Source organism: Sinocyclocheilus anshuiensis, unplaced genomic scaffold, assembly GCF_001515605.1.
Source record: "Sinocyclocheilus anshuiensis isolate Anshui unplaced genomic scaffold, SAMN03320099.WGS_v1.1 scaffold206, whole genome shotgun sequence".
NCBI lineage: Eukaryota > Metazoa > Chordata > Actinopteri > Cypriniformes > Cyprinidae > Sinocyclocheilus > Sinocyclocheilus anshuiensis.
The window spans coordinates 1,013,210-1,036,374 of NW_015542358.1; positions in this window are offsets into that span (position 1 = coordinate 1,013,210).

Below are 23,165 nucleotides of genomic sequence, written 5' to 3' on the forward strand. Positions count from 1 at the left end.
CGTCATTACGTCAGATTGAGTTAGACCTATCAGACTGCACCATCAGAGTTTCATGCCAGAACTCTGTATTTCTTCTTAGTTAAATTCAAATTACAAATCCGTATAATTTTTTCTACCTTAATTCAAATTTAGAGATTGAATTGGGATTTAAAAGGCACTTTTCGGTTCACAAAAAGGTAATTGCACCCCTATCAGCATTAAACAGACTCATTGTTTCTTATTCATCTCATATGCACAAAAATATATTTTATTCATTATTCCATTTCTGTTCTTCTTTTTATCCAACTTCTGGTTTTCTGTGCTGTGGAAATTGTCCCCTTCCTCTGAGAGGAACGAGGACTTCCTTATATTAAAACAAAAGATGGCACATGTGAACAAATCATGTTTGATTAAGACACCCATGGTGCCTCCTCAAAACCTCCTCAAATCTTCCACTGTGAATTTTAGGTTTAAAATCGTGAAATCGTAAAAAAATTTCCCACTCCGGAAATGCCTTCATTTGGTATTCGCTAAGGATCGCTTTTTAATTTTTGTAACAGTCTCACAATATAAACTCCCTGCCACTCAATGCTCCCTGAGAATTTACATATAAAGTGTCTGATAAGCATATTTATGTGTTGGCTGTGTGTGTTTGCACATTACAATGCCCAACATAAAAGAGAGGGGGCGAGTGATGTGTTTTGGATATCTGTTTAAAAAAAAGGAAAGAAAGAATGAATGCGAGAGCTGTGGGGAGAAGGGACGGGGTGGGTGCGGGGAGAGAGCGAACGCATGCAGGAGATCCGTCTCAGCATTGTCAGGAGGATTTACGGCGCAGGTGTGCAGCCATCAATCACGGCAGCGTATGCCAAAGACAACTTTGTGTCTCGCTGCCATTTGTACGGCTGTCCACACAAATTGATCCTTAACAAGACGCCTCTCCTCTCCTCCTAAAGCGAGGCTGGCCTTTTAACAGAGCCATGAGCGCCGTGCTTGTTTACCCTAATGTTGGGGAGAAATTAAATGTGACACTTTGCAAATGGTTGCATCCATGAAAACCAAAACCAGCGACGATTCTCTGATGTTAACCAACTAGGATTGTTTTGCTGCTTTAATATTCACAGACTGGCTTTGATTTATAGGGGGTAAACGCGCATTTGTTTTGCATAGTTGAGATGAATATTATTTGCTGAACTGAGATTTTTCTATTTGCTGACATGTTTTTCTTTGCTTTTATGGTTGCACGGGTGAATTCTAACGTCTAACCTTTAGTAATTAGTCATGAATAAGCAGATATTAACGGCTGATGTGTGCCATCTGATTTTCTTTTAAATAGATAAAATAATAAAAAAGATATAGTCTGCATTCCCTTGTGATAAAAGTACATATAAAAAAAATTAGTACATAAACAATTTACTTTAAAAGAATATACTTAAGTGTGAACTGAATGTATTTTTTCAGACAGTTAATTGCATGTTAATTGTAATTAAATAAAAATGTATGTGTTTAAATTTATATTAAATGTAGTTAGCTGAACTTTTGAGTGCTTTTTGACCCACTTAAGTAGGACTTAAATACATCATCATATGTAATTTCATAATTACTTCAATTGTCTTTAAAATATGGTTACTGCAATTGTACTGATAAGCATTTATTGTAAGCTAAAATATACTTTAATATGATTTGTATTGAATATTATTATGTCATACATTATAATTACACATTTGTAATGTTGAAGTTAAAATTTGGTACATTTAAAATATATTAATCTTAAATATATAACATAATATAGCACTTTACATGTGTTTTAGTATGTTAGTCAACACATCAAACTAAGTGTACTTCATTAAAACATGACAAAATGTATTAAAACAATGATTTAAAATGTACTTTAACGTAAAACTTTTAGTTTGACGTTATTGTAATGGATTAGTGCACTTTTTTAAAGGTGTAGTTAAAAGACAAGTACACTTAAGTGGCCTTTTTCATTAATATTATGTGGAAGTATTTTAGTACACTACAAGTGCACATAGTTAAGGATTTGCTTGCAGCATGTACAGTGGGTACGGAAAGTATTCAGACCCCCTTAAATTTTTCACTCTTTGTTATAGTGCAGCCATTTGCTAAAATCATTTAAGTTAATTTTTTTTCCTCATTCAGATTTTAAGGCCCAGCAATGAACAAACATAACTGATCACGTTGATACTGTAAACAGTGCTGCCATGTTCAACCAGGTGCATTTGAATCTGCCTATGGAAAGCATATTTAATTTAGCCTTGTCAACAGTTCCCGTGCTCACTGTAAATCATCTTACTATAGTAGTTTTTTAAAGTAAAAACACTGAGGAGTTGGACTGGGGGAAATGAGGGCTTTTGATCTTACTTTGGAAATTTTTTCTTTCTCACATTATTACATGAATGTTTATGTTCCACTGCCTTTTATGATAGTTTGCTTAAAGGTGAAGAAAATAATGACTGTTTCTAAACCAGTTTCCTGAACACTCCCCCTTTCTGCCATTGGTTGGTCAAACTGAGAGCCCCGCCTCCAAACTCATGCCATTGGTTGAGCCAATGTTGTGTCAGGCTGATTTGGGTGTTTTGAAAGAGTCACAGTGTTTTAAATTATGAATTTATAGTCGTCTCTGGAAAAGGATGTTTTCAGCAGTGAAAAAATGACTCGATTACAGATTAAATAACTATGGAAGCATGTTTCTGCCAAAAAATAAGAATGTAATTAGCTATGTATCCATCCAAAGTTGTGTATTTAAAAATTGAAAAATCACATAAAGCATTTGCGAATAAAGCACCATTTTCATTAACTTCCCATTAACTGTTGGCACTGATAGCCTTGTGGGCAGCTCTGACATATAAATGCCATTGTACTATGGGCGTCCCGAGTTCGCATCCCAGCTCGAGAGCCTTTTCCGATCCCACCCCTCTCTCTCTTTCCCACTTCGCTTCCTGTCCTATACTGTCCTGTAATAGTAAAAGGAAAAAAAACGGCAAAAAAAAAAAAAACCTTTCCATTAGCTTTTTTTCACACAAGTCAAAAACCACCTCGAGCGAGCATAACATTTTTTTGCAAACTAAGGGATTTAAATGTTATGTTTCCATCACTAGTTTCTGATGTGATAAAATGCGCATAAAAACAGGGTAATGGAAACATAGCTAGCTATTGTGACTGATCTCACAATTCTGACTTTTTTCTCGCAATTACGAGTTTACATCTTGCAGTTCTGACTTTTTTCTCAGAATTTTGGGATATAAACTCACAATTGCAAGACATAAAGTCAGAATTGTGAGATGTAAACCCGCAATTTCAAGAAAAAAATTGAGAAAGTCAAGTCAAATTAAACTCAGAATATAGTTATAAAGTCAGACTTATGGGATATAAACTATGAACTAGCAACTCTAACTTTTTTTTTCTTTCAATTGCAGGTTTATATCTCACAATTCTGACTTTTTGCTTACAATTCTTACTTTTCTCAGAATTGTGAGACAAACTTGCAATTGCAAGTTATTTTGCAATTCTGACTTTTTTTTTTTTTGAATTGGGAGTTTATATCTTGCAATTGTGACTTTATAACTTGCAATTATGAGTTTATATCTCACAATTCTGAGAACAGTCAGAAATGCGAGCAAAAAGAATTGCGAGATTTAAACTATAAACTAGCAATTCTGACTTTTTTATCTGAATTGTGGGTTTGTCTCGAAATTCTGACTTTTTGCTCAATTCTTACTCAGAATTATGAGATATAAACTTGCAATTGCAAGTTATCTTGCAATTCTGACTTTTTTCCTTTTTTTTTTTTTTTTTTTTTTTTTTTTTTTTACAAAACCTAATTATTTTCTTATTTAGAGTTTAGAGGGCACTGCAACTTTAGAAAAGTGTTTTCCGAGTTTATATCTCGCAATTGTAACTTTATAACATGCAACTGCGACTGTTTCATGCAATTCTTTATAACTTGCAATTATAAGTTTATATCTCACAATTCTGAGAAAAAAATGTGGAATTGCGAGCCGTAAACTCGCAATGCAAGAACAATTTTGAATTGCAATTACCTTTTTATTTATTCATTCAGTGGCAGAAACAGGCTTTCATAAATAACTGTTGAAAAGTGAAACGTTTTATTTTTATTCTTTCTCTGTTTGAGAAGTCATGAGAAGTTGCGAAGTTTGTGGCAGTCCATATGCTCTCTCTCACTATTTTCCAGTCTTTATCATATTACATATAGTGAAGCTCTGATCCCACATCAGTTATTAAGTGCCTTTTATTAACTGAAGCAAACTGGTATCGGCATCACGAAGAAACCAGAGACCAACTTCCTGCTGACGCTGCACATGCTCGGCCGTGTTCACTTCAGCGTGATTTGAGATGAGGACAATAGACCTATAGAATCAAAGAAACAGGCTGTACTTGTGAATTATTGATGCTGATGATTTACCAACCTCAATGGATCTGCCAAGAACCGAAAGCTTCCTTCCGTTATTCTATACGTATGGCTGTTGCTAATTCAAGCTTGTGAAAGTGGGATGTTTTTGTAGCTTCAAATGGAATCATCAAGAAAGAATTTCCTTTGCCGCCAAAGAAATAAGCTGCCAATTATTCTCTCAATCAATCTAGCTTATTCCTTAATGCCTCGTTTTAGAGTGGGTCTTAAAACTTTAAATTAACATTATCACTTCATCTCCAGAGGGAGAATCGAAGCCCAGGGAGCGTTTAGTCTTATTTCACTGACACATATGACCAGGAATGGGAACGTGGAAAGCAATACAATGACTTTGTCTGTGGCTGCAGGGGATTTATCAGTTCAAGAAAGTCTTTACAGCAGCTATTGGATATCCATACCAACATCATCAAACTTTAATCCGTATTGCCTAACATTAGCTCAATAACTTGATATTTGTGTTGGACTTCATTAATCTTTTCTTATTTAATTTCTGTAACATTTACATACAGTAGGCTGGGACAGATGGGACGTGCTCCTATCACTTTTTCCAGCTGGGGATGCATCTAATAGAGAGGAACACTCTTAAAAATAAAGCTTCCTTATTGGCTATCTAATGGTTCCATAAGAACCTTCAACATCCATAGAAACTTTCCATTGCTCAAAGGTTCTTTAGAATGGAGGAAGGTTCCTTTATGATTATTAAAATGTCCTTCACGTTAAGAAAAAGTGGTTCTTTTAAGAACTGATCACTGAAAGGTTCTTTGAGGAACCAAAAATGGTTCTTCTATGGCATTGCTGTGAAACTACCTATTTGCAACCTTTATTTTTAAGTGTGTGATGCCATAGGAGATGCTCAAAGAACCTTTAACTCTAAAGTCTTTAGAGGACCATCTATTTACGGTGCTTTAAATAACCCACAAATGGTTCTTTACAGCATTGCCTCAAGAAACCCTTGTGCTACTAGTGCTTTAAGAAACCTAAATAAGGTTCTTAAGAGTGATGCCGTAGGAGAAAACCAGTCCCCTAAAGAACTTTGAGTAGACTCTGAAAAATAAAGTTTTTTTTTTGTGCCATAGATCAGGGGTATCTAAACCTGTTTCTGGAGGGCTCCAACCTTAAAGGGTTAGTTCACCCAAAAATGAAAATTAGCCCATAAATTACTCCCTAGGATGACTTGAGGGTGAGTAATTTATGGGCTAATTTTCATTTTTGGGTGAACTAACCCTTTAAAGACACCTGATCCAGCTAATAAAGGTCATAAAATTTAATTCCGGGCAAGTGTGTTGTAGTTAAACTCTGCAGGACGTTGGGTCTCTAGAAGCAGGATTGGACACCCCTGCCATAAAATAGCTGTTTTTGGTTCTCCAAAGAACCTTTCAGTGACCAGTTCTTAAAAGAATAATTTATTTTTCTTAGTGTAAAGAATATTTTAAAATCTAAAGAATCTATAAAGAACTTTTGTGGAATGCAAAGGTTCCATGTTAATGGTTCTTCATGGAACTATCAATGGCAGTAAATAACCTTTATTTATAATAGTGTACTTTTTGAAATTATAGATATGTTTAAATCTTTTGAAATGATCAAAATCATTTCAATAAGTCACCATTTACAGTGTCCATAGATTTCATTAATGCACTACTGATTAATGTTTGCATGTACTGTTCATATTTCCTTCTTGAAGTTAACCTTAAGTAAATAATGCAAATTACTTTAAAGAGGCATTGAAGAGTCAATTGGTTAGCGAAACTCTTGAAGTTAACATTTCCTCTTTGAAATTAGCATTTTTCATGTCAGTACAAATGGTCTTTAAGTCCAAACAGCTGATAAAAAAAAAACTGTCATAATAATCCACAAGTAATCCACACCACTTCAATCCATCAATTCATGTCTTGTGAAGCCAAAAGCTGCATGTTTGTATGAAACAAATCCATCATTAAGATGTTTATACCTTCAAACCAATGCTTCCTGCTCAAATACGAGTCCTCTATCCATAATATTGCTTTCTCCTGTAAAAAAATTTGCCTCGTCTGAATCAGGAGAGAAATATGCACAGATCAAACACTGTTTACAAGCAAAAACAGTCCCAAACAACTCTAAACAAGTATGTCAGTGGATTTTAATGTGAGAGACAACAGGAGATGGACTTTTTCACTGCAGGAAGTAATATTAAGGATCATAGATATTTTGGCTAGAAGCGATGGGTTAAAGTTTAAAAAATGCATTAACGATGGATTTGTCCCTTACAAACACGCAGATTTTCACTTCTCAAGATGTTAATTGATGGACTGGAGCAGTGTGGATTATTGTGATGTTTTTATCAGATGTTTGGACTCTCATTCTGACAGCACCCATTCACTGCAGAGGAACCAAGTGATCCAATGCTACATTTCTCCAAATCTGATGAAGAAACAAACTCATCTACATCTTGGATTGCCTGAGAGTGAATACATTTTCAGCTAATTTTGATTTTTGGGTGAACTATTCAAATAAAAAGTTGTATTGGGATGAACCAGAATCTGGTACCCCTCACACCCAATGCAAGAAAGTTAGACATATTGATGAAGAAAAAAAAAACATTTACAGGAAGTTTGCATTTATTGCAGTTTATTATTAATGTCACTTAAGATGACACATTGATATCCCAATAACTCCCAGCACATTTTATTTTTTTTTACTGAGGAGAGAAATATATAAATGCAGATCAAATCTTCAAGGAGGAACACAGTGTCTTGTTCCCAAGAGTGTGTGTATGTGTGTCTGTGTGAGAGAGAAAGAGACACTGGCCTTGTTTTTCTGGGCTGCTTGCACCGTTTTTCTCTCTGTCCTCTGGAAAGGAAAGCAGGGTTCCCTGCGGGCCTGTTGCATCATGGGGAACTGATGAATCCTTTCTGAGGTCCAGCAGTGTAACCTGCTTTTCCACATACTTACCCTCCTAAGTACGAACACATTTGGGAAACAGTGCTTGTGAGTGTTTTAGTAGTGCTTGCAAGGGCAGGCATCACTGTTAGTATTGCTCGTACAGTTTGTACTTTGGTGCATGTTGTGGTGTTAAATTCTGATTGGGCAGGAAGAGAGATGTGATTTATGCCTCAGGTATTGGCCTATCGGGGCCTGTTAAATTGTCATTTGTTTCCCCAGCATCCCTTTAAGTGTCACTGTGTGTAGGTCTCTGGCTTTGTGTCAAATGACGTTAACCTTAAAGTTTGAGCAGGTGTGACAGCCAAACTATTCTCGTGACTTGACGGCCACCTTCCCTGAAAATAAAACTCACTTTGAGTTCAAAAACTTCAGGTTGTCCTCGTCATGAAATTGAGGATGGCAGCCATGACTAAGTCAAGACTTTTTCCTGAAATTAAAAACATCCCATCTGCCCTAGAGTAGCTTGGACTTGTCTTAGCTCTGAAATACACGTGTGCTTCATCAACATGCAAAGAACAGTATGAGCTCTTACAGAGTGAATGAACTTCCTCTCTCTCTCTCTCTACTGGCAAGGCAACTTTGTTAAATTTGAGCAAAACACGCCGTCTTTTTGCTATAATTTTTTTTTTTATAAATATAATTAATATGTACATTTTCTATGTAATTAATTCACCCATATTTATGCCTACTATTTAAGAGTATGTATTTTTAATTGCATATCAAATTTCATACCAAACCAATAAACTTAATGTCATGCATATTTGTCAGTCATACATAAATGAAGGTTTCAAATGTTTTTGAGAAGTAACAATGAGATTTATGCATTACATACTGAATAACCAGGTTTATATATTTATCAATAAGTCGATTTATAAATAAATCTATTTATTATATGTAAACAATTTTCACACATTTTAACCAATCTTGTTTCATCAAGCTAGTCATATTTAAATCATGTTCATACTAACAGATTTATGCTGAATCTAAAGAATGTTAAATAAATGTATTTTAAATTAAAAAAAGTGTAAATAATTAACTAATAATAAATTGCTGTGTGCCGTAATTCATTTTTGAATGTACAAGCCTATTTCAAAGCACATAAAATGACAGCATTACTGGACAAGCAACATGCACATTATCTTCAGAAAATGTATAATTTTATTTAAATATATATAAGTTATTAATGTTCTGCAATATTTATTTATTTATTTATTTATCTATCAGATTAATTAACAGACGTATGCTAATTCTTTATCTCTGAATAGCACATTTTGAAAATAAGAATATTTAAATAAAATGAAATAATAAAATAAAAAATATATCTTTTTGCTATAATTTGTTTAATAAATATAATTAATATGTACATTGTATATGTAATTACGTCACCTATATTTATGCCTAATATTTAAGAGTATGTATACATTTAAAATAATTATTTTTTTGAATGTATCATTCAAGCATCATTCACATTTTCTCCAAAAAAATATAACATTTTTATTTATTTATTTAGATTTGTAAAAAAAAAAAAAAATCAAATCCACAAATTACTGTTTTATTCCATTTAAATTCATCCTTAATGTATTCTGGTTTTACAAAAGGTTAGCCGACATAGGTTAGTAAATATTTGTTATTTTTATCTTACATATGTTATTTCCTAAACTATATTTGCTAAAATGCAAAAGCAGGAAGTAATTTTGGTTGAGGCGCAGGAATCATCTGCCAGCCAATCACACGCGTGTTCATGAACAGAGCATCATCGACTGCAGCAGCGATTCACACCAGGTGAAATGAGCTGGGCCTCTTCCTCCTCCCCGAGCTTATTTACACCTCGACACCCCGTTCACCTAGCATCGGCATAGCTCATCGCACATTTTACATATGTTGCTGTTTAGTCTGTCATTTGTAGTTTTACTTTGTCAGTGAACAAAGAACAAAGTCAAAGCAGAATGAATTTTTTCATTGTTTCATGTCTCCAAGCAACACACAGTACCATGTTCCAGAGCGAATCCATTTTTCTGAATGAATCAGTTGAGTGAATGATTCAGTCACTCACTCATAAAGATCACTGGTTTCGTTACTGGATGAATCAGTGTTATGAACGAATCGGTTGAATGAATGAATCACTCACTCACTCGCTCACTCACTCACTCATAAAGACAGTCACATGTCGCCACCTACTGGTGTAACGATGTAATCTGCAGAAAAAGTAATTGAAAAGTCCCCACCACTAATGCACACAGACTGGAATGCACAAACAAACACAGTTTCACTTTATGTACTAAAATAACTAAAATAGAAATAGAAACTATGGCATATATAAAAAACTAATAAAATAACAAAAACCCACAACAAAATTACTAAAATTAACTTAAAAAACTAAATCGAACTAAAATTAAAATAAAATATAATAGTATCTTAATTAGAGTAAAATAGCACTGTCCAAAACTCTTAAATATCTTAAAACTGTTCAATAAAAATGTTCTTGGATGATCACACAAGCAGTAAAGGACTGAATTGACAGGCAGCTTTGTTTCTCAGGTGCTCATGATGAAACAAGTTTGCTGGACCTCAGCATTTCTTTATCCTCTCTTCTGCCTACTTTGCTGACAAGAAATAAGTGATAATAGTAATAGCCTTTTATTTCATTGTGTCTTTAATTCCTCCTTTATCTCTCAGGAGCTTAATAAAGCCGTTCTACCTCACTGTCAAGAACTAAAACAAACAAGGTGTGCTGGACCTGATGGAGAGGTCCAATTTGGGCCCATCTTAATAGAATCTATAATAAGCGTTCAACTGCGCCATGATAGAATGCCACTGTATCTCTCGATAACACTGCGAGCTCTGAGCACTCGTGACACAGCCTGATGTATCTCCGCTGATGGGCTCCGTCTCAGACTTGAGGACAGAAAAAACTGGGGCAAGTGTCCCTTTGGTTTGACCACTCTATTTGAGATTGTCAAGACTCTCTGTTGTTTTCAAGGGCTTTTTTGTTTGCTTCTTCCTAAAGTTCTTCTTCGAGGATCCTGATCATGATAGGCTGCGCAAATACAGGCTCCGATGAGGGTTTTACACACTTAGAGAACTTTATGATTATTTGTTACTGATGCTTTTAGAGAACACAGGAAGGCTTTGCTTTTCCTCTGTTAACAGGTGATATTTAGAACACTGTGTACAAGAACCTGGAGAACCTGTTATGTAACACCAATATGTATTTAAAAAAATGCCACAGAACATAGCATCCTTGAGAACTAATGACTAACACAAAGCTGTAAAGGAACTAAATTAGTGCTGTCAAACGATTAATCGCGATTAATTGCATCCAAAATAAAAGTTTTTGTTTATATAATATATGTGTGTGTACTGTGTATATTTATAATGTATATATAAATACACACACATACAGTATATATTTTGAAAATATTTACATGTATATGCATTTATATATTTATATTCTGGATGCGATTAATCGCGATTAATCGTTTGACAGCACTAAACTAAACTGAAGTTGAAGTACAGTAGTGGCCAAAAGTGATGTCCGGAGGGGATTGGTTTTTGATGACTGTACAAGTTTGAATAAATCATGATATTAAATAATCAGAGGACAATAATAAGTATTCATAATTTCTTGTCTTGTTAAATTCTTAAATTCTTCAATGATAGCCTGGTCAAAAATTATGTCTGTACAATTTGGCATGATTCATTGTCTCTTCAAAAATACAGAAAACTGACACCAAGCAGTGCAATATACACAATAAAATTTTAACAAATCTTTAGAAATTTGAATAAAAGGTGAAAATGTCCATTTTTGTAGACCAGACATCACTTTTGACCACTAATGTACTATTGTGGTATTTATTAATATTTAGTTATATTTTATTTAGTTTAAATTTGAATAATTCTATCATGTTAGTTTTTTATTATTAAATATTTCTGTTTTTACTTAATTGTATTATTTTAATTTTAATTAATATTTTAGTTATTTAAGTTTTAGTTTTAGTAATTTTTTGTACTTAAATTGTCGAATTTTAATATCAGTTTTTTTTTTCATTTTAGTTAACAATAACAACGTTTCAGACCTGTGTAATTATTACTACCTTTTTTTCTGTGGAACGCAAAGGGAGATTTTATTGATTGATTGATTGTCCCTTACATATTGTGTGGACCCTAATATCCTTCAAAACATCTTCTTTGGTCTTACAAGTAAGAAAGTAAGTCATACACGTTTGGAACAGCATGATGACAAAATTTCCTTTAAGGCCATTTTGGCACTGAACAAAGCAGACGACACTTTGCGAAAAATTGTTTTGTTTAGCTTTATAGTGCATTTTAATATCTTTACAAAGTACATACAATTCTGAAAAATGACTGTTGCATTTATGCCACTGCTGTGCAAAACAAACCAAAGCGTGTAGGTCTTCCCTAGCACGTGAAGTGTAGTATGTTGACAAAAGTTTCAGGAAAAGCTGATGCAGAAAGACGCGTGTCCTAGAAACAATCTGGCAGGTCTGAGGAGCTTGAGTGGTTTCATCTATTGACAGCTCAGACGTGGCTCACTCTCTCGTTGCTTAATCCTCAATGACAGGAAGTTCTGTCAGACTCTTTTCTTGCATTTCTCACAACAAGTCTGAGCAGACCAACTTTAATTTCACGGTCACCTGTTCCACCGTGTTTGGAGAGAAGAAACGGACAAATGGCCAAGCTTATGTAACCACTGGGGTCCGGCCAGAAATTCACAGGAAGCAGAAAATGTTCGACACAAGCCTATTCTCCCATGGCTTGCGCCTTGATTGCATGTGTGCGCTGCGATATGAGGTGTTCACGCTCTGCACAGAGCGCAGAATGAAGGAGGCCAGTCGAGTCGCTCCATTTCGAGTGTCCATTCTCCACTCTGCTTGTTTAACGTGCAGACATGGACTGGATGATAAATAGACGTGCAGCTACAAGACTTATTTTCTTGCCCACAGAGGAATATGTAGTGCAGAAAGGTTGTATGTGTGTAGAAATGCATGGAAAAAATCTATGGAAACAAAACAAAGCATGTGTGCTTATGACTTCTGTGTGTTTTTGCTTCTCTGTATTATTGACCTCTGGCTTTCTATGTGCCTTTTCCTTATCTGGAAAAAATAACGGTTGGGCATGACGCCAATTATTTTGTGGAAACTCAGAAATCAGCATTGCTCCTAATGCAATGATGCCAAATGTGGATAACGCATGTGTTTTCATGCATGTGCACAGACAGCCCGACTAAGCATTTACCCGCTCATGCGACGGCCAAGATGAAACGATAATGAATTTTGCCAATCAAGTCTATTCGAATTGGATTAAGACAAAGCCGGTCAAATGACAGACAATGGCTGCAAATGTGGTTTTGTTTGTTTACGCCGCTGAAATTTACTGACTCATCATCCCTCGAGGCACCAAGTCAGCGATTATGCGGGAACTAGTTTATCCGTTTAGTATCTAACATTTCATGGGACTGGGAGGGAAGCTGACTTGTATGTTAAAGGAATAGAATATCAAAGGAAAATTGTGTCATTGTTTATTCATCCGCATGTGTTTTTTACACCCGTATGACTTTTTTTTGTTCAGCCGAAAATTAATATTCTTTCATCATTTGCTCACCATCATGTTGTTCTAAAATTGTATGACTTACTTTCTTCTGTGGAACATAAAAGAAGATATTTTGAGAAATGTCTTGGTGTTATATTTTATTTATATAATGGAAGTCAATGGTAACCAAAACAATGTGGTTACCTACATTTCATTTTCAATCAATTTTCATTTTTGGGTGAACTGAATTTAATGAACCAGATTTAATGTTTCAGGTATAATTCCATGTTAATGCAGTTAAATGAATATGTATTATAGATTATATTAAATGCATTTAGCTGAACTTTGCTTTTGTTATATTGCTATATTGTCTATTAAATATAGTTAAAGTACTGCTGAATGTACTGACAAGCATTTTTGGTAAATTAAAATTGTAATGTAATTTTTATTGAAACTTGTATGTCATTATTTCAATATATTTGTAATTATACATTTGTAGTAAAGTTTCATTAAATGTATTAAATGTGATGTCAAATAAAACACTACAGTTAAAATTACAATCAAGTACTTTACATGTGTTTTAGTATGTTAGTCAACATATCAAGATAAGTGTACTTCTTTAAAACACAACAAAACATACTATTGAAAAACAACTATTTAAAATGAACTTTAAAGTAAAATGTTAATTTGAAATTATTGCAAAGTGCAGTTTAAAGTCTACTTAAGTGTGTTAAGAAACACTCATAAACGTGTACTCTTTTTAAGTACACTTAAGTGGTGTTTATACAATTACTTTTATATGCAAGTACTGTTCTTTTAATATTTGAGGTACACTACAAGTGCACAGTCAATATTTTCACAAGGGAAAAGTAATTAGAATCAGACTGAATCAGGTCTGGCTTTTGAGTTTTATTCATTGACTCCAGTGGTGAAGAGCTCACAGTCGGGGAATTAACATAACTTACATTTCTTTTCCTCACATAATTGCCATCGCATCACTTTAGAAGATTTGAAACAGTGTTGTATGGACCACTTTTATGGTGCTTAGTGGAGCTTGACAGCCTCATTCACTTTCATTATATGGAAAAGAGCAGCCAAGACATTCTTAAAAATTTCTGCTTTTGTTTTCCTTTGAAGAAAGAATGTTGTACTGGTTTGGAATGGCATGTAGGTGAGTAAACAGTGATAAAAATGTTATGTTTGGGCAAATGATTCCTTTAGTAAAGTTGATTTTCCTGTCTAGTTATATTGTTTTGTTTTTGTTTTCAGTTGATTTTTTTTTAAGCTGTACCTAATACCGTTCAATGACGGCAGGAGGCAATGTTTACATTGAGCATCTATATCTCGAATTCATCCTGCATGGTTATTCCCCCCACGACTCCTCACTTTTCCATCCCCTCCCTCTTTTCCTTTCTCTTTCTGGGTGATGTACGCTCGGTTAGTCGCTGCAGATGTTACTGTAATGATGCAGAAGGCTCTCACACAATCAGACAGAACGGGAGAAAGAGCCAGGCGAAATTAGTCAAAATTACTTTGTCATTACCCTCCTCATTGCTCCTGTAAGTAGCCTGCATTTGCCCACGATTAGACGAGAGTTGTACATGTGGTGTAATGTGGCTTTTCCCCGGCTAAACCTTTGATATTCACTGCTTTGAGATGTTTTTACTGCTCGGGCTCTGAGGATGCTGATTGCAGAATAACAACATGTTCCAGCGGTGATGTGCAGCTGTACGTCAAACACAAACACACATGTTCTGATACTCCCTAACCATCTTCCAGTTCCCTCTGTGCTCCGTTATGACATCTAGTGGGAGCTAATTATTGCATATTGGCTGATTAGTAAGGTGTGTCTCATTTAAATATCTTTTATTTGTGTTTTTGTGAAAATATGCTTTCATTTTCTGAATCACAGTGCCTCTGGATCTGAATCATACTCTACTGTGGTGCATCGCTCCAGGGATGAATTCTTGTGAAATCATTTTGCGCCAGACTTTTAAATCAACATCACAACCAGTTATACTTTTGTTTTGTGGCATTTTTCAAGTGAAATGGGGACAAAATGAAAGATGAGTTTTGGTTTTATTTGTCAGGGATTGTGAAAAGTGGCCTTTGTGACGTCAGCCGAAAAGTAAAAAGTTGCTTTTTAATTAAAGATTATGATAACATATTTCAAACACTTTAGCATAATCTTTAAAATGGCTTGTTACAGTAATAATATACTTGAAAATAATACACAAGTGTGAATTTAATGTAATGTCTTTAGACACTTACAGTAATTGCATGTTAATTGCAAATACATGGAAATTTATTATAGTTTAATTTAAATTAATTTATATTAAATGTAATTAGCTGAAATTTAGAGTGAAATTTAGATTTATTTTGGCCCACATAAGTAGGATTTAAGTACATCTTCATGTGTAATTTCATAATTCATTATATTGTCTTTGAAATATGGCTAAATTGTACTGCTGAATGTACTGACAAGCATTTATGATAAAGTAAAATATACTTTAATGTCTATTCAATTGAAACTTGTATGTCATACATTAAGGTAACACTTTATTTTAAGGTGTCCTTGTTACACATGTTACATGTGCTTACTATTATAATAACAATAAATTATGCATAATTACATGAAAGTAACCCTAATCCTAACCCTAACCATATAGTAAGTATATGTTGTTCATTAATATTACTCAGTACCTAAATGTATAAATACACTGTAACAAGGACACCTTAAAATAGTGTAACCTACATTAAATATATTTGTAATTACACATTAGTAAGGATGAAGTTGCACTTCAGTGGATTTAAAATATTAATATGAAATTTAATATAAATGCAGTTAAAATTGCAGTTAAAAACAGTTACAATTATAATAAAGTACTTTACATATGTTTAGTATGTTGTTCAAAAAATCTAAATAAGTGTACTTGAAAAGTTGACAAAAGATTATTAAAACGATAATTCTTTAAAAGTGTACTTAAGTGTGTAACGAAACAGTCATTAAAGTGTCTCTTTTTAAGTCACTTAAGTGGCTTTATTTCATTAACAGTTAAATATCTGCAAGTACATTTTTTAAATATACACTTTTAACATTTGAAGTAGGCTATACTAAAAGTGCACATTCAGTACAATTAAGCACACTTCAGTTTCACAAGTCTTCATTTGTCAAATGTGCACAATAAGACCAGAAATGCGTTTAAGGAATTTTTTTTTTAAAACTAATGTTATATTGACTTTTTGCCACAGTCTCACTTTCCTGATAGTTTCCTTGAAATAGATTTAAAAAGCAAAAGTCTCAAATGCTGCTTTCAGAGAACTATGGCTGTCAAACAGGCATGAGCTGATTGGTCTGGTCCAACTCCTCGACTATGTGCCAGAAACACTATATGCTAAAAACATGAGGATTTGAAAGAGTGCAGCTGATATTACACAGGCACAAGTTCTAGCTACAGTTTCGGCTTCACTTGCAGGAATGATGGGATCGCTTTACACAGAGCTGTGGGAATTAAAAATGCAACCTCTTCACAAAGCACTGATATGAGCCTGTGTCAATCCCTCACATGATAAAATGGCCAACTAAGTGAGTCTATGTGACCAAGATACACAAATAGAAGTATTATTCTGTCACCAGATACTCCGGACATGATTAAGATGCTATGTGATCAGTTTAGTGACGAGGCTGTAACTGTAGAGTTGCTTCATACTGTAAGTAGTGTGTGTTTGGAATATAATACTACTGTACTGCATATATTTGCAAGCTACAACAGTATTTTTTCCCATTCAAAATGGATGTGAGAAAATGTGAAAACACAGAATGTAACTCAACATTGGCAAACAAAAGTATCCTGCTAATTCTGACCACTTTAAAATAATCAAAATTATTTAAAATTATTTTTAGGGATGCACTGCAAATTCTGGCTGATACTGATTAGCCGATAATTAATTTTGTTATGGCTGATAATCAATGAATGGCAGATACTATAGTCAATAGTCAAGTAAAACCAAAAGACTGAAAAAGTTAAAGTAAAATCAATCATTTTAGGTGTTACAGGTGAGTTTACGCATCACATCATTGTAATGTATAAAAAATGGATAAATGGAGCTTAGATGATAGCAAAGGTAATCGAAATGCAAAAATAGTGGAATTGTGCATGCACAATTAAAGATCCAATATTTAATACAGAATAATTTTAAAGAAATCCCAGTAATCAAAATGGCATGGATATATTGTGCATCTCTAGTTGTTTTGCATTAATTTAATTGATTCATTAATTAATTTTATGTAAAACTATTTTCACAGTCTGATCACATAATGAATCAAATGGGAGATGTTTTATATTACCGCTATTCCCAAACTTTTTTTTTGTCAGTCAAACGACTTAGACATAAAATATTTATAAATTATTTGGTTGAAGTACCATTGCAGATTTAAAATTAATATTTCAATAATTTAATTATACATTATTATTATTATTATTATTATTATTAATCTTTTTTGTTATTTAATCAACACAATATTAGTGTACAGACATGTAAATTGTACTGTATTAATAATGCATGTTGTTTTTTTTAATGCCTGAAACATTAAAATGTTGAAAATAGAAGGCCAAATTTAGTGCATTGCATTATGGCAGGTGTTCTCAAACTTTTTTTTTTGGTCAGCCAAAACCCTTAGATGTAAAATATTTATAAAATATTTACCTAAAGTAACCCCTGGAATTTAATATTTCAATAACGTAGCAACATTCGCATGTTCATGTTTCTCTGATGTTGGTTAATGCTCACACGACATGCAAGGAAATAGATAAAATATCTAATCTTTTTAAAAGTATTTTATTATTATTATTATTATTATTATTATTATCTTTTTAATTTTTTATTATTATAATACTTTTTTTTTTTTTGTTCTTTAATTAACACAATATTAGTGTGCGGAAGTGTTTATCATGATGTGTTAGTAATGTGTAACGATAAAAATAGGAAATGTGTATTCTTTAAAAGGCTTGTTCTCTTTTTTGCCCTGGTGCTTTATTTTAAGCACACATAAAATACTGTTTATAGCCTGTATTGCCAGTCTTGTACTGTTATAATTAGCTTTGCTTTGCAGCCAGAAGTCTTACTGTGAGTTACCATAACCACCTCTTCCACTTTTAGATACCCTTTTCTCTCTTCCAAGTCAGCAGGGTCAGACAGATGCTCGGAGAAAATGGAAAGTGTTCTCTTTTACCCCAGCGGTGTCTCTCTCTCCAATAGTCGCACTTGCCTTATATAGCACACGCTCCTCCCAAAATAACTTCCATTTCAGGGGAGTACAATGGATGGAAGGAATCTCACCCTTGCAACCAAAATGATTCCACGCGGAGATACGGCGTGCGTCATCCCAAAATTATCCCTCTGTGACGTCACAGCCCGGTGGGCTCGCATGGGCAGATGCAGCGATGGGGCCCGTGCCAGCGTGAGTGTGTGCGGCTCTGACGTCTCGATCTGACGGGCGTCGTGCCAGTGAGCGCTTTCTGTGCAAATGAAAAGGCACACGGTGAGAGATTCGGACAGATCAGTTACTGACTCGGTCGGTATCTGTGAGAGGAGTCATGAATAGGTGGATTTGATTTACCACACGCAGTCGTGAGATCGCATCCCGGCTCAGTCAAGGGCAGGGTATTCGTGTCAATGGCTCATCTGGTATGGAAGGCAGATGGAGCCAAAAGTCTTTAAATGGGATGTGTGAACTTTGACTGCGTTAGCACACACTGTTTGTCCGTGTTAACACGACAAAATGCAAATTGCTGTATTTGAGACTATATTTGCATTATACACATACTGGATTATATGTATACAAACACCAAACATCATGTTTATGCATGAAAGATGTTGTAATGGTACACCGGTATGCACATATGCAAGCATCAGACGTTATATTTGTTCATGAGAGATAATGCATCAGTACGTTGTTTGCAGGGCTGGACTGGGACAAAAAAATCAGCCCAGGCATTTTTTGGTCCAAGCGGCCCACCACTACATTCAGAATTGGTTCAGTCGGACAGCACCCCTATATAGCCTCATTCAAAATACACACACACACACACACACAAATTTGGACCCCATTAAATAGGGAATACCAGGTACACACTAACACTGTGAGTGTTTATGTGTGTGTACCTACTGTGTATAGTGGAGCAGTGTACTCCCTCGCTCCTGACTTGCTGTTAATAGTCAGTTAAAGTTATGACTGTTTGAGGAAACTAAGCAGTAGGCTATCTACAAAAACTAGAGATGCACTGATCATGATTTTTCATGGACAATTCTGATTGTCAGCAAATGGGCTGATTGAGATACCAATTGCTGATTTTTTTTTTTCTTTAAAGCTGCAGTCCGTAACTTTTGGCGCTCTTAGCGGTTAATAAACAGAACTGCGTGCGTCTTGCGGAAGAACATTGTGGCCGAAGCTACTTCTCTCTGTCTGAATATAAACACTTATTATAGGTGTACTGTAGTGATTCAGGACAAGCCAAAAACACGATTTGGAAAATGGATTCATGGTGTACTCGCTTATTATATACATTTTGTAAAATTTTGAACACAACAAAGTTACGGACTGCAGATTTAACCCTCTTAGCGCCAAAGTCGCAAAATTGCGACAAGACGTCATACATAATCAAATAGACTGTAGTTTCTAATATGGTGTAATATCTCATTTGTATTCCCTACCACTAGATGGCAGACATGTAGTACTTCAATTCTAGACCAAAATCCAGCATTTTTCCAAAAAACCCTGGCGCCTAAAGGGTTAAGCAAGAGACAAGAAAGAATGAAAGAGTGCATGAACAAGCTGTTCATTTGCTCTACTACAGACTGAACTGGCCTTTAAAATTATGCTAAAAATGTAAATTCACTCTCTGCCAGCAGGTGGTGCTTATGGAACAGGCAATACAGCATTTCCTGGGTTACCGCTGTAAACAAAGCAGAGCTGTGCTTATGAACAATTACTTTAATATGCATCATTCAGAGGCAAGATAAGAAGAAAATGCCTTAGAAACTTTTCTAAAGACAGTCAGTTCCCATCAGAGATACATTCATATAAACTCCTACCCCCAACTGTATCGCAATTTGTTTGGCATCTCAACCGATTTGAATCGCCACATATTTGAATCGATTTTCAATCGGCTCGCGGTGCATCGTTACGTACCTAGTCTTTATCGTGTCCCGTCTCTGGCCTCTGTTAACATCCTGTTTACAGACTTCGTAATATTTCCACATATTTCCAGGGGTGAAGTTTTTTGAGACGCAATTCATGCAAAGATGAAGTGGGGAGGGGTGAAGCGATCTTTATATAGGCGGAGCAAAATATCACTCCGTCTATAGCACATTGTGATTGGGTGGTTTACGCTGTCAATACAGACAAACCAATGGGCCACTGGCTGCTCACTGTCCCTGCGTGATGGCCCTTGGCAAAAAAAAATAAAACATCGAGAGGTAAATGTGCGTTAAAAAGTATTACTCATTTGAACATGGCCAGAATGTGTGCGTGTTGAGAGACACGTTCAAATTCGTCATCTTAATGCGGTAAAAATGTGTGTCTTAACATATACTACAGCAATGTGCCGAAAACTGATGCCTTAACATGGCCAGAATGTGCTTGTCTATACATACAAAAGAAACATGTTAAGAATTGTGTTAACGTGGATGAACAGTTTGTGTTGACACGGTCAAATATCATGCCTTTCGTTTAAAGACTTTTGTTGTTATCGGCCTTCCATAATCTGACATCTTGAATGCCTGTGATGTAACCGAGGCCCTCACTTTAGCTCGTTCCCCATCAGACGACTCAGCAGTGGCATAGACGTGTGTGTGCGTGTGTGTTTGCGTGTCGGGTTATGGATGTGCCCCCTAAGAATAGCGCTGATCACAGAGTAGCATCTCTTTTGCTCCCTGCCATTTTTAAATTATTGACTGCAGATGCTGCCAGCCTCCATAAGATCATTCTGGCCCCCTTCTCTCCCTCGAGCCGGGAAAATGGTGGCTGGGTTATTAAAAGCAAATCAAATTTCCCAGGATTGTTTCATCATCCTGTTACGTTTTTCACCATGTACTTACACTGTGGTGTACCTGTTTGAAGATAAGCTATATATTTGGCTCCGTTCACATGCTCACGTTGGTGTATGTTTGTGTTTATCAGTGGAGACTGGATTTCAATCTGGATTGGATTTCATGGATTTTCATTGCAGCTGGGCACTTACCAGCAGGTAGAGTAGAATAGAATAGACTTTATTGTCCCATTTTTGGGAAATTTGACTCGATTTGCTGTTGTATCGCCACCCTCCTTTTTCCATTGCCAAATATCACAAATGGTGCTCACACATTTGACATAATTCGCGCTATTATACCAGTTACAGTATGTGTGAACACTTTCGAAGCTTGTTTTTGCTTTTTGTCTCTCTCTCTTTCTCATACAGTGCTATGAAAAAGTAGCCTGTAAACACACCAAAAAGTTTAAAAAGTGCATTTCCCTCAACAGTGTGGACTAAATTAAAATATGTTTTGGTTATTTATTTACACTTTTTTTATTTTATTTGTTGACATTTTTTAATAAAATTGTTTTTGTTTTTCCTTACAAAAATGGACTTCATTCGATGAGTTTAAAGGGTCAAAAAATGTGTTTGCAGTCAAAATTAACCGACTATAGGAATTGAATGGGAAACACTCTAACAAAGTCTATATTTTAGCCACAATGCTGAACAAACACATACAGAACAGAGTTTCGGGAGGTTTTATGAAGGTAAATGTAAAATATGTATTTAAGTAAAGAGAGTCTTGTTTTCTGTGAAATCAAAATGAAGTGAGTTTATGATTAAAACTCGAATAAAAATGCCAGTGGGCACAGAAGAATCTACTTAATTTGAAGTGAAAACAAGTTTTCATACTTCACTGACAGATATTTGTTCTTGTACATTAAACACAAACTCACTTATTTTTGTTCAGTTTCTCAGAAAACAAGACTTTATACCCTCATTTTGCTTCTCAAGTATAAATGTAACTTGATTTAAGGATATTTGTATTGGAAAACATGACAAAAATACTGAGGACGATCCTTTTTTTTTTTTTTTTTTTGCAGTGCATGCAACATTTTAATTCCATGACTTTATGAATTTAAGTCTTTCTGCTCTAATTGAAGACCTTTTAAGGCCTTAATTTGTGGAATGGTGAATTAAGACCTTTTTAAGACTCACAGAAGCCCTGCAGAAATAAAGTGCGGGACTATAAACATCCAGGATGCATGTTAATGCAAAAAGGACACTTTAAATGATTTTAAATGTAAATACCAAATTTTCACAAACAGTAGCTGGATAATGTCCAAATGTATGATTTCTAAGCATGAAATATTTTATCAGGTAGAAATTGTGAGTGAAATTGGAAATTTTTGATAAAAAAAAAAAAAATGGAATTTTTTCCTTTTTTTAGCTTATTTTTCACAGCACTGTATCTGATTAATTTAATGAATCCAGAGTTAATCCTAATTATTGCAACAGTAGTATTAAAATGACAAATTAATGTTGAAAAAAATGTTGGCTGTTGTTTATTTCAAAAGAGAAGTATGAGGATTTTTTAATGCTAAATCATACATATTTTTTTTATCATAAGTACTCTTTAACTCTTCTTAACAAAAACAAAGTATAATTCACAGCTGAAGCACAAATGGTTTGGAAATTCTTCGACTTTTCTATGAAGCACAACAGACGTTGACCCAATATGCTTTACAATAGCCACAGTAAGTAACATTTCTTAACACGTGCAAAGTCAAGACATAGGCTATAAAAATATAACAAGTTACGCATCCATGTTTTTGCAGGTTTAAAACAAGCCACACTAGGTTTAAGAAGCAGTAATAGCGTTGGCAAACACCACTAATTTGGAACTGAAATGACAGATGTTGGGACTGACCAGCAATGACAGCTTAGCACATCTTGAGGTCATCTTGATCATTGAAAATGGGAGTAAAAATCATCAGCAAGGAAGGTCTAACCTCCAGCCTTCATTTACTGAGCCGTAGTGGTGAATCACATGCCTCTTATCACAGAGACTGAACAATGGCAGGCGTTCAGACCGTTCAACTGGGTTTAAGGGAGATAATAACAAGGACGCTAACCATTTATTTTGTTCTAATATGGCAACTGTGTCAGCAGTTTTACTCGTCTGAGCAAAGTATGAGAAAACAAGCCATTTCATTGTGAAGCAGCACACAGTCGCTCCGGGGTCTATCACT